The sequence below is a fragment of the Hippoglossus hippoglossus genome, chromosome 17 (genome assembly GCF_009819705.1).
Source record: "Hippoglossus hippoglossus isolate fHipHip1 chromosome 17, fHipHip1.pri, whole genome shotgun sequence".
NCBI classification, from domain to species: Eukaryota; Metazoa; Chordata; class Actinopteri; order Pleuronectiformes; family Pleuronectidae; genus Hippoglossus; species Hippoglossus hippoglossus.
This window is the reverse complement of record NC_047167.1, coordinates 15,403,929-15,415,448: the sequence shown is the minus strand read 5'-3', so window position 1 is coordinate 15,415,448 and position 11,520 is coordinate 15,403,929. Positions and strand designations below refer to the sequence as shown.

Genomic DNA, 11,520 nt, shown 5'->3' with positions numbered 1-11,520 from the left:
CCCTCCACGTAGGTCACATGTCCCAGGTCACAGGTCTCACACACGGCCAACTTAAAAGCTACAGGTCGGCCCTGTAACAACATCAAATTAAACCGAACAATATTCCTTTTAAATTCCTCAACAGGGGTAAATTGTTGAGAGAAAGCTGAACGCTCACTAACAAACCGTATAAAATGAACACAGACTGACCTGGTTTGTAAATAAAAGCAATCTGTGTGCAATTTACTGACATGTTACACAATATCTGGGATCTAGAAGTGAAAATTCAAGTCCATGTTACCCCCCCCGCTGCAGCCGTTCTAAGCTTCAGAAGCTGATATTGTTGGCAACCAGTCACGCTGTCTGTGCCCGACCAGTGAGCGAGTCCTACCCAGTGCATGGAAAGTGCACGAAGAGACCAACAAACTTTGACCATTTTATCTCCAACTGTTGTGCATGGAGAGCCGCCTATCTGCAGCCTGAGGGATGTGTTGGGTCTTTACAGACTGACCCAGCCATCATGTCCTCCCATGCTTTGCCTGAGCCTGTATACACCTACAACAATTAGTGGAGGCATTTGTGTACACACCTTCACACATAAATCCACACAGAAAACACAGGTTACACAAAACATCGTGACTTTCAGACATAACTTTACAGTATTTGCTCTGCAGATTACAATCATTTTACAGAGGAGGTTCTGCTGTGTTGAATCTACAATGGCTGTCATTTAGCAGAATACGTCTCATATATGTACGTGTGTGGGATGTGTGGAGAAAAGCAGCGGAGGGGAACACCCTCCCCTCAGCGTCCGCAGAGTGCAGTCACAGCAATGGGGGAGATGTAAAACACTGGCTGCATTTTTCTCCACATTTATGCATACGGCGGAGAGAGGAGAGAAATGGACCGGTGGTTTATAATTCCCCGATTTCTCTGGAACATGTATTGAAATGTAAACGAGTACAATAAATTTACTTTTAACTGCCTTCCTGGGAATTAGCCACACCGTCTGGACTTAGGGAACTCTCGTACTTTCATTAAAAGCCACATCGTTCCTTGTTAAAGTAACAGTGTCCATCTCATGGAGGCTGCAGCCTGTGCCGAGTGAAACCGTGTGATAACATCTGGGCTCAGAGACGTCGTGGCTAAAATGTGGAGGTAATGAGCGCATCGGGTTTTCACCAGTGTCTCTTCACACTTTCCGAAATGGACCTTTTTATAGCTACGTTGTTGATTATGTTTCATATGGCTCCCCTTATTTATGTAGTGTTGCTCCAACTGACGGTCCCTCACTGGAAGATGATGACAATGGCCACACAAAAAGCTTTCACTAATGACATTTTGATATGCATCTCAGGGGAGGCTGGCTGGACCAGGTCAGACAGACGAGGGGATTTTCTGTTATGGATGTATAAATTAACTCGGGCTTCAGTTGCATGTCGTGGACTCGGTAGTTTGCCACAGGAACAAATGTTCTTTTGGGCCTGCAGGGTGTAAGTCAGCCCGGGAGAGGAAAAGGAAGAAGGTTTCAAGTTTTCTCCAAAACCTCAAAATTTGTGAAATGTATTTCAACATTAAAAATGCATTAGAGCTATTATTCTTAGACTTTTGTATCGATCAAGTTACTGTTTATTTTGTTATGGTTTTTTAATTGAAAAAATTGAAAAAGAAAAAAAAACTGCAAAGACATGCTAATCCAAAACTGTAAAAAATACAAAGAAAACAAATATCTCTGGATGAAAACGTGGAGCCATAAACGTAGAAGACGCCTACGATGATGTCAACTTGGAAAGACAACTAGCTTTTGGTGAGAGCTTTTGCCGACGTCGGCGTTGATGTTCTGTAAACAAAAACCAGTGACTTCTGAATTTACACTTCAAGTTCTGCCTCCTGCATCATGCCACCAGAAACCTGAATGTTCTGAAGATTTTTCCTGTTATTGTGAATGTATCCGACCTGGAAAACCTACTGCAGCGTTTCTTCGTACATGAAAAGAAAAGACAGGACCCGATTGGAAGAAGCGTAGAATCAGCATTTTTTTAATAATATTTGGAGGTAATGAGACAGGCTATTTCTTGGCTGGCACTGATCTTCTCATCTAACTTTCTGCAAGAATGCAAAAAGCATATCTCCTAAAACAGTGAGCCATTTCGTTAAAAAACAGAACAAATAGATTAATGCATTTGGTCTGTATCAGCTGTGTGCTGGAGCTTGCAGGGCATCAATCAGCAATCAAAGCTATGTTAGCGTCTCGTGGCCCTGCCAGAAAGGCATAACGCCTGGAAGGCAGCTGGAGCCAATAGAGATGGAGGAGACGGAGAAGCGAGGGAGGGAGAGGGGAGCAAGTCAGCAGGAGAGAGGGCAGCTATGTGAAGGCGAACTGTGGAGGCACTGGGGCGTAATTTAAACAGGGGACGGCTGTTGCGCAGACAGGAAATGAGAGAAAGGCTAGTTCCTGGGATGGGACTGAATTGGATGTTTCAGACCCAGACCGGTATCAGAAAGAGGAGACTTATGTGGCGTTGTTAAGGGTAACAGTAAGGTCATTGAGAGCAGCATTTCCTCTTCTGTGCACTGAGTGAGCTTGTCAGCGCCGCTATCTCGGTTCCCACATCCCTCTCAAATCATTTCAATGGGTTGGATTCAGACTCTGAAATTCAGGCCAGAGCTGAATTAGACCTCCTGTTGCTCAGCCTGTTTATAAGCTCAGCTCGTATATGCTGCTGCTTTGATTTGGAGTTTTGGGGGCAGTTTCATCCGATGGAAGGAAGTCGAAGTTGAAAAGGCAGGAATTATTTCAATATTACATTAAAAAAACAGGATAAAAAAAATAAAAAAAAGTGCATACAGGTCTGAGAATGCCCCGATGAGGCCGGTTCTTTTTTTAGTCTGCAGTTCTGATTTAAAACAGACGCACAATCCCACAGTCAGAACCCCACTGTACCTAACCGTTCACATGTCAGTGTGCTGGGGGAGCAGGCAGGCCCGGGCTGCTCTGGACTGTGTAACGCTCGGCCATCTTGTGGGTTCTCACTGCTCAGCCTCATGAAGCGCAGAGTCCAGTGCCACGTCTGCCAGATTACTGCCCCTAATCAATCTGATTAGCCTGAGAGGGCGGACACCTCGGCTCACATCTGGACTGCATGCCCCAACTCCCCACGGCTCAGTCTGACAGCAGCAGAGCCGAAGCATTCAGCTACACAGGAAGCTAATTCTGATCAGTGACGTAGAAGCTCTTTCTGTGTGCTCGTGTATTCTCGTAACTCAGCCCATGGAAGCCAAGTCCTGATAAATGAAGCATGATAAATACAATCATCGGACGGATTTCTTACATGCGTTGAATTTTAAGTTTTAAACATTTGATATAAGGTTTTAATATGACAGACGGCATGACAGGAACTCAGGGAACTGAGGTATCTAATGCAATCGTAGTCTTGCTGTTCAAATGAATTAATTTCTATAGTAAAATTTCATAGCACTCCCCTGAGCTCATTTCAGTCAGGCTCTAATGATGGTGAATTACAAGGCCACACGTATCAGGCCGGTTCCCCTTCACTTTCGCCGCTCACAGGCAAGAATAACAGCCACATAAGTCATTCCAGGCCTCCTATTATAAACAGGTGTCACTTTGGTGATAAAAAATGACATCTTAATTCGGAGGCGAGACGCTTTGTCGGAGCGGATTAACACATCATCAGAAGCGATTTATTTTTATTGTGCCAGCATCATTTGGGTGGAGGTCGAGCATGTCAGTAGTCCTGGCCCCTGCGTGTCCCGCGGGAGCATCGGAGTGGCAAGTTCAGCCTTGATGTCTCTCTCCGGGTGAGGCATCTCCTGACAGGAGATTAGTGAGGCACTGTCGTTTTCTGGGAACAGATGAGTGCGCTCAGGATGTGTTTAAAAGAAAAAGTCGACTAAGATTGTTAGATTGCAAGATGGTTTGGATTGTGCAACATCGCTGCCAGACTGAGATGATTTATGTCACTGTCATGAAAAAGTTAAAGATAATAAAATCAGAGCAAAGTCACGGACAATGACAGAAGCATGTTTGCGGTTTCAAGTCTTCATCACATGCCGTCACAATCACTGATTGTTAATTAGTATCACTTGGGTCGATGGCGGTTCGTTTTCAACGTGGCTCAAGATTTCTCAATCCTGTGCGAGCAAGTTGAGCAATAACACTCAGATTTTCTTTTCTCATGTACGTAACAAAAATGTGCATCTTGAAACAAACTGCTTGATTTTAGATTTGTTTTTAAACTTGCTTGTCTCAAGGAATTTTATAACAATTTCAACACATCTTAACAACTGAACAGCTTTAACTCCTGCTTCTTTCTTCCTTTCTTTTCCTTTTAAATCTGTGTGGGAACGGTCTATAGTGTTGTTTCATATTGCTGCTTTTAACAATCGTCATGCTGACAGCTCATATGGGACATACTGGTTTTGAGCTGCCCGTATGAAGGATGAACAGGCAAGAGTCTGTCCAGCGTTGATTAAAAACTGTTTTCACTGTCTTCTTTTCTCTTTTTAGAGCACGCCATGTTAAGTTATTTATTCTAATTATCTCTGACGCATTTCTCACTGTATTCAAAGATGTGATTGGCTGAGTGGCATCACGTAAGATGATTTGCAACACATGCAATTGGTCGCTAAACTAGAAAAGCTGCGCCACTTAAAAAAGAAACACTCTTAATATTTTATCAGTTATGGGTCGGGTATGAAACACGTGAATAAAATCTGAGCCCCTAAACAGGATAAAAAAGTATAAATTTATGGGTAATCATACAAAATGATACACAAATAAATGCCGCGCAAGAAAATATTTTATCATTAATTCACAACGTTGGGTCATATTTATTCTTTGGATATGGCTTGTTTAAATTTAGAGGACGCAACAGACATGATGCATTTAAACGAGCTGGGTGACACCAACGGTTCTCCATCACGATAGACGTGTTCAAATGGCTCATTCTTCAGCTGCTAAACAGCACAGGAGAACTGACATGCAGTGGTCCCCGCAGGCTTGTGCTTGCTGTGCTTATGGACACACCCGACCCCAACCGTCTGTTTCTGATAAAGGATATCAAACAGTAAGAGCCGCCTGAGCCACAAAGCACCTGTTTCCGACACTTCCACTACATGTGTCTGCCGCTGTGTTCAAAGAGCCTGCAGAGGATGAAGACAACAGTAGTGCTGTCTTTGGAACTACTGTGCATGTGAGGGCTTTTTAATCAAGATGCTGTTCCAACTTTGGTTTGATGTTCATTTCTGCACCAGCCATATATATATATATATATTTTACTAACAGGGAAAACTGATTATTGTATATAAATCTCACACGTTTCAGGTTGTTCACTTTGTAAACGCAAGCATGTGTTGCCCCAGGACCTCGCTTATTTTTAAATTTTTTTAAAGCCATGTTTTTAGTGTCATTTAAACAAAATCTGATTTCCTCAAAGGTTAAACATGTGTTTGTGGTTTAGGCAACATCAATAATCTGAAAAAATACATGTGTTCATATCCTGGAGGTCCCATCAATGGGAGCCGCTCTCGAAAAACAGTAAAATATTATGATGACACTGATGGTGGAGAGGGACATCTGTGTTGTGAGTTGTGGGTTGTGACGGGGGATGAGCCGAATGTGATAAGGACAGAGGAAAAACATTAACAGGAAGACAGCAGGGTTTTTGGAGGCTCACAGCTCCTGCTGTATGAATAGATACTTGCATTTATAAACACGTGTGAAGTGATAAAGCCAAACCCATAGGAAGCAGAGGAAATAGTGTTATCTCTCTTGTTGTTGGCACAGCAGGGTGTTTCAGGTACAGTCCATGTGTGTGTGTGTCTTTAAGTGAGGAAAATATTGACAGCTGATTAAAAACAGGTAAGATTTTTTTTTATGGAGGGGAAAAAAGTTAATGATCAACTGTCACTTTATCTTATTTATTAGATCTCTAGTGTCAGGTCCAGTCACATTTTACTAACTCCTCGTTAGTATAGTGGATAGTATCCCCGCCTGTCACGCGGGAGACCGGGGTTCAATTCCCCGACGGGGAGGAAAACTTTTGGAACCTGGGTGTGACACTCGACAGTCAACTCCCCCTCACTGCCAACATTACAGCAATATCACGTTCCTGATTCATGCTGCACAACATCAGGAGAACACGTCCCCTTCTCACTCATCCCCATTGACATCAGGACAGCAGAAAGTCTATACATCTTCCACCGCAAACTAAAAACACACCTCTTCCGACTTTTACCTTGAATAAAAGTTTAAACTAACAATTTAGTAGCACTTTGTAGTTTGGCTTTCTTGAAGAAATTGTACTTTCTTGATTCTTGTTGTTCTGGGTTTGTACCCTCATGGTTGAATGCACTTATTGTAAGTCGCTTTGGATAAAAACGTCAGCTAAATGAAATGTTAGGTTTTAAAACCTAGTTACCTCCACCAAGAAGGTTATGTTTTCATCTGCATCTCTGTGTTAGTTAGCAGGATTACACAAAAAACTAGTGGACGGATTAACACAAAACTTGGTGGAAAGATGTGATATGGGTCAGCAAAGAACCAATTCAATTTTGGTCCAGATCTGGTTTACAGGAAAAAATAAATTCCCACTTTGCGAAACAGTTTTTTTACTTCTCAAGAAATAATGCAGAGATCGTAATGACAAAAAATCGGACATGTCTAATATCAATGAACGGGTAAAATGTCATGTAAATCCAGATAATGTATGGTAAGAGTATTTCTGTGTACACGGTATACTGTATGCATCTAATGCAATACATGTTTGTTCAATAAAGTGATAAAGTGGCCATTCCACCTTGGCAGAGGTATGCGCTCTCTGAATGACCGTTTTTTTTCAAACTTCCCCTCAGTTTGAATAGCACAGTATTCCTGTTGCTGCCTAATCCCTCTGATGACCTGTGGAGTCCGTACAGCAGAACATACTCAGTGCATTCACGTGCACACAAGACACCAGGTTAATCTGAGGAATCAGGTTATGCAGCAAACATGTTTTACAGCCACTGCTTTGGTTTCAGTCTGACATCAGCCAATGTTGAATAGGTTGGTAGCCGACTTGTATCCCGGTTACTTATGTGCATCCAAATGTACTGAATGTGTCTGCACCGGCTGCTTATTTTCCACTGACAGCGAGATTTAGCATAATATATGCAGAGGTTTCTGCCACTTCCTGTCCGTTCGGGCGTGCACGTCTCCCGACCCACCAGGTGGAGTCACTCACAGATTTCCCACCCACAAAAAGTGGTTGGTTGCCACATCCGAACCAACCAGAACAATCCAGGAGGGAAAAACAGTCGAATTCTCAGAGCAAGACCGTAGTTAATTCAAAGTAAATGAGTATCAGCATTTCAGTTCCATAAACAGTGTTTGCCTCAGTGCCACGGTCTGACAAAGCAGAAACGAGGCCTGGAGAAGGGTCAGCAGGTCCTGACTGATGGCAGGAAGGTGCGCAGGTGAGGCAAAGCAACATTATGTGTATCCCCTGAGCTTTGTGTGTATGTGTGTGTGTGTGCGGTGTGTGTGTGTGTGCGCGCGCATTCCCTTGTGGTTAAAGAGGCAAGTCATATAGTCGACGACCACATTACCACAGCGCTCACACAACATAAACAGGAAGTTGTCGGAGCAGACACAAAATTGGATGGTGAGTTATGTCATGTCAGCTGACCGCGGCTCCTCGGCGACAGATACTTCTTTGTGAGGGGGGATGTTTCTCATCTGGATGTCATCAGCTCTTTATGTTGTCTTGGTCCACAAAGAGAATCTCTCTGCAAGGCTAATGTTGGCTCTGTGGACAACTGCGTAAGCTACATTTACTGTCTGAAGCGTTCAGACAAACATATACATTAAACTGCTACCTCCACTCCTCCTCCTCCTCCTCCTCCTTCTCCTCCTCCCTCTACCCTCCGCCCACCCCTGACCTCCCCCCCAGTAATGAAAACAAGATGTTTGTATTCTCTGAGGACAGTGGGTAGCAGCAGTGCAACACAAGTTAGGACTCCCTCTCCCCTCTTCACTCTGGACGCTCTATAAATACCCTTATGACTTTCTTAAATATGTGACAAAATACATTAACGCAGACTTTATGGGCACAGGTTTGGCTGCAGTGGAAATAAATGGAGTTACGACGTCCACCAGCCTGGCAGAGATGGAGAAATGAGAGCCGAGCTGTGTGGACCTGCAGAGGCTCCAGGCAGAGTTCAACAAACCCAGGATGTATTTTCGTTATCCGGCTTCACTTAATTTAACATCGGCTGTTTTCTCATCCAACTACGAGGACGTCCGTGTGAGAGAGGCGGAGTCATTAATTATAAGCAACATCCGCCTGTGACAAGCAACAAATAAAAGTTACTTTCAAAAGACTGAAACGTGAACGACGGTCACATGACTAGAAGAGAAACAGTAGATATACATTTTGATCTTGAAAAAATTATAATAAGACCAAAGATAAACTGTTAATTTGAGGAATTTTATTAAGGTTATTACTGAGCATTTTTGTCAGATGATGAACAAGCTATTATCAACATGTGATGTCAGACTGTTTCTGCTGCCAAAGCAGAGAGAGAATTGATGTGTGATGAGCTCAATCTGACTGAAATGTTCATTATCACGATTAAAAAATGTATTGGATTATTTTTCAATAAAATACATTAGAGGCTTTAGTTTTTGTTCTCCTCATGTTGTTCAGCTCTGCATTGATTGAATAAAACAGTACAAGCATTAACCCTGTCAGTTACTATGTCGGAGTCAAACATCTTTAAAAATAATCACAATTAAGCTATAATAGTTTCGATGCATTTATATATTGTGATAAACTCTCCCTGTTTGTTAGAAGCTCCTTTTTAAAACCAGCCTGGACACATGAAAAGTCTGGAGCAGAAAAAACATCCCACTCATCTATAAAAAATATCAGGACATTTGTTTTTTCTCACTTTACAGTAGAGTCAACTCTTTGGTCCCTGTCAGGATCCTGTAGATCGAGAACTCTGAGCAGTAGTTTGGCTTTTAACATCTGTTATCTCAAACTTGAACTGCTCAGAAGCAGGTTAGCAGTTCAGCATAAGTTACCACGGTGATTTAACCCGGTAACAAGTGAATCAGATTTAAACCTGACGTTACCTGAAAAACCAAAAACTCCTCCTCTGTAGCACAGACCCTTGATGGACTGAGGCTAACTGAAAGGGAAATAAGGAAACCTGGCTTTCTGCGCCTGTGGTCTGAATGTACTGTAGGCGTCTGCATTTTCCACAAGGTGAGTATTACTCCCAGACTCTGCACCTGATCTTCATTTTTCAATTTGTAACCAATCTTCTCACAATTAGGCACCAAATTTAAGCATAAACACACCAGATATTCATCTTGGTTACATCAAAGCCCCGGAGTATCACTACACCGGCCCCCTGCTCCACCTCCACCACTTAAGCCCCCGGCAGCAGCGTCCCACCCAGATTAAATTCTGCTTTAGTCTGTCACAGGTTCTTTTCCTGCCATACGTTAATCCCAATCAAGGTCAATTCCTTTATGTACATAATGTGTTTGAAGTCAGCTATCTGTGTGTGATGAGGATGGATGCATGTGGCTGGAGCCTCCTGATCTGTGCCAGCCTGAATGCAGTACAGGGCTACCTCCACCAGGGACGTCATGTTTCCGCCCCTGTCCATTTGTTGTTGGTTGGCTTGACTGTGAGCAGGATTACACAAAAAATACTGGACAGGTTTTCACAAAACCTGGTGGGAAAGTGGAACATTGACCAAGAAAGAACCCATTACATTTTGAAAAAAAAAACTTTCTATAACATTGCAAGACAGGGCTTTTTTCATATCTAGGGTATGTATATCTATTAGAAGCTGCTTGACTGAATTTAAAGAGACTTGGCAGAGGTATGTGCATCTTCTCTCTACATACCTCAGCTTCAGATATTTCTAAACACAAAAGTGTGACATTTAAAACCTGTAAGATTTTGATTTATATGTATTTTAAATTCCCATGAGTCATAAAGCAACGTGGTCTTTCTCTTTAACTTATTGGCTTGATGTCGAGAAGAAAAAAAGAAGGTACAGTAAAACCATATCTGATATTTTCATAAAACATTGAAACAAATCTTTTCATTACATGGTCAATATTTTTCTTTACACATGACACGGGACTCCTGCTTCTTTCATGTGATTTCACTTTAGCAGAGGTTCCCTGAAGAGAACCACTGTACCACTTGTGTAAGAACACTCTGTGCCTCACTGAGGAAACCTGGGTTACTAATTAAAAGGAGAAATTCCTGAGTAACAGTTGTACAAGTGACGAGAGAGCGAGAGAGAGCCAGGGACATTTAAAGCGTTTCCTCATCACCTCGCTGCATTTTTATTTCAGTCGACTTTTTCGTTGTTTGGAAAATAAGAAAAGATGCTCAAACACTTTAGTGTGCCGCATCGGGAAAAACGTTCCACAGCTAGAAACACCCATGTTTGTGGAAAGGGGTTGGTTAAGAATAATGGCAAAAAAGCACTTGATGTGTAAGAAAACAAAAAAAATATTAGCTGCAGGTCAGAGCTACCATGTTTAGGGGCATATTCTACTGCTAATAGCAAAGCTTGCTGTCAACCCACTATAGCTGCATTACACACGCACTGACCTACTATGCTGTAGATGAAAACGCAAATGTCCGAGTCCATTGATCCCGACATGCAGATTACAGCAGGAACATGTCTGAGAAATTCACGAGTGAGTGGGCATGTCAATGACATTTTCCTGTTGTTACGGAAAATGTCCGGATCCTATTTTCCGGACATTTTCCAGAGTTCGTGTCTGAAATCAGCTTCAGTTTCGTCGCATGAAGAGAACTGAGCTTTAAACATCTGGCTGCGTTGTTCTTGATTACACTGCAGACCAAATTAGCTCTTTCCACGTCGTCTGCCTCTGCAATCTGGAACCCAGCCTCCGAGTGGGATCCAAACCCAATGAAATCAAGTCAGCGAAAACATTTATTTATGCATGTGTATGTAAATTGTTAGGGAACAAGTATGTGTATATTCCTGTGTATGCATACTTCTGGTAGTATTTTAATTAACCTTGCATGTGCAGTAAAGTTATGTACCACACGTGTGTAGTATTTGTGTATATCCATGTGTGTGCATGCCTGTCTCCCTCTTTGTGAGCGCCCAGGCGTGAGTGTGTGAATGTGAGAAGGCTGTGATTGACACTTGTGTTTACAAAGCTGACTCTCTCCTACATTTTGGGCGGACCGAGCATCTCGGGCCACCTATTGTTCAGTGCTCCGGCACAAAGTAGCCTTGAATTAAAGCAGCACTACTTCACGGCCATTTCTGTGTTTGGGAAAACGACATTGATCTCAATCAGCAGTCCGTTATCTTTAGCAGGCAATTATGCACATTGTCACTTTTGCATTTGGCCTTGTGACTCGGACGTCACTGGGGCCCGGTGTAACACAAGCCGTGTGGACGACACCCGGGGCTCTCGTATACAGAGTCTTCCAGGGGAAAGCACCCCCCGGGGGCCTTTCTGCACAG

At 42.8% G+C, this 11,520-nt stretch overlaps 1 non-coding gene across 1 annotated transcript; it reads left to right on the top strand.

Moving 5' to 3' along the window:
* Positions 1 to 5,964: 5,964 nt before the first annotated feature.
* On the top strand, positions 5,965 to 6,036 carry trnad-guc. The gene has a single exon. It is a non-coding gene; the product is annotated as a tRNA-Asp (tRNA).
* Positions 6,037 to 11,520: the final 5,484 nt, after the last annotated feature.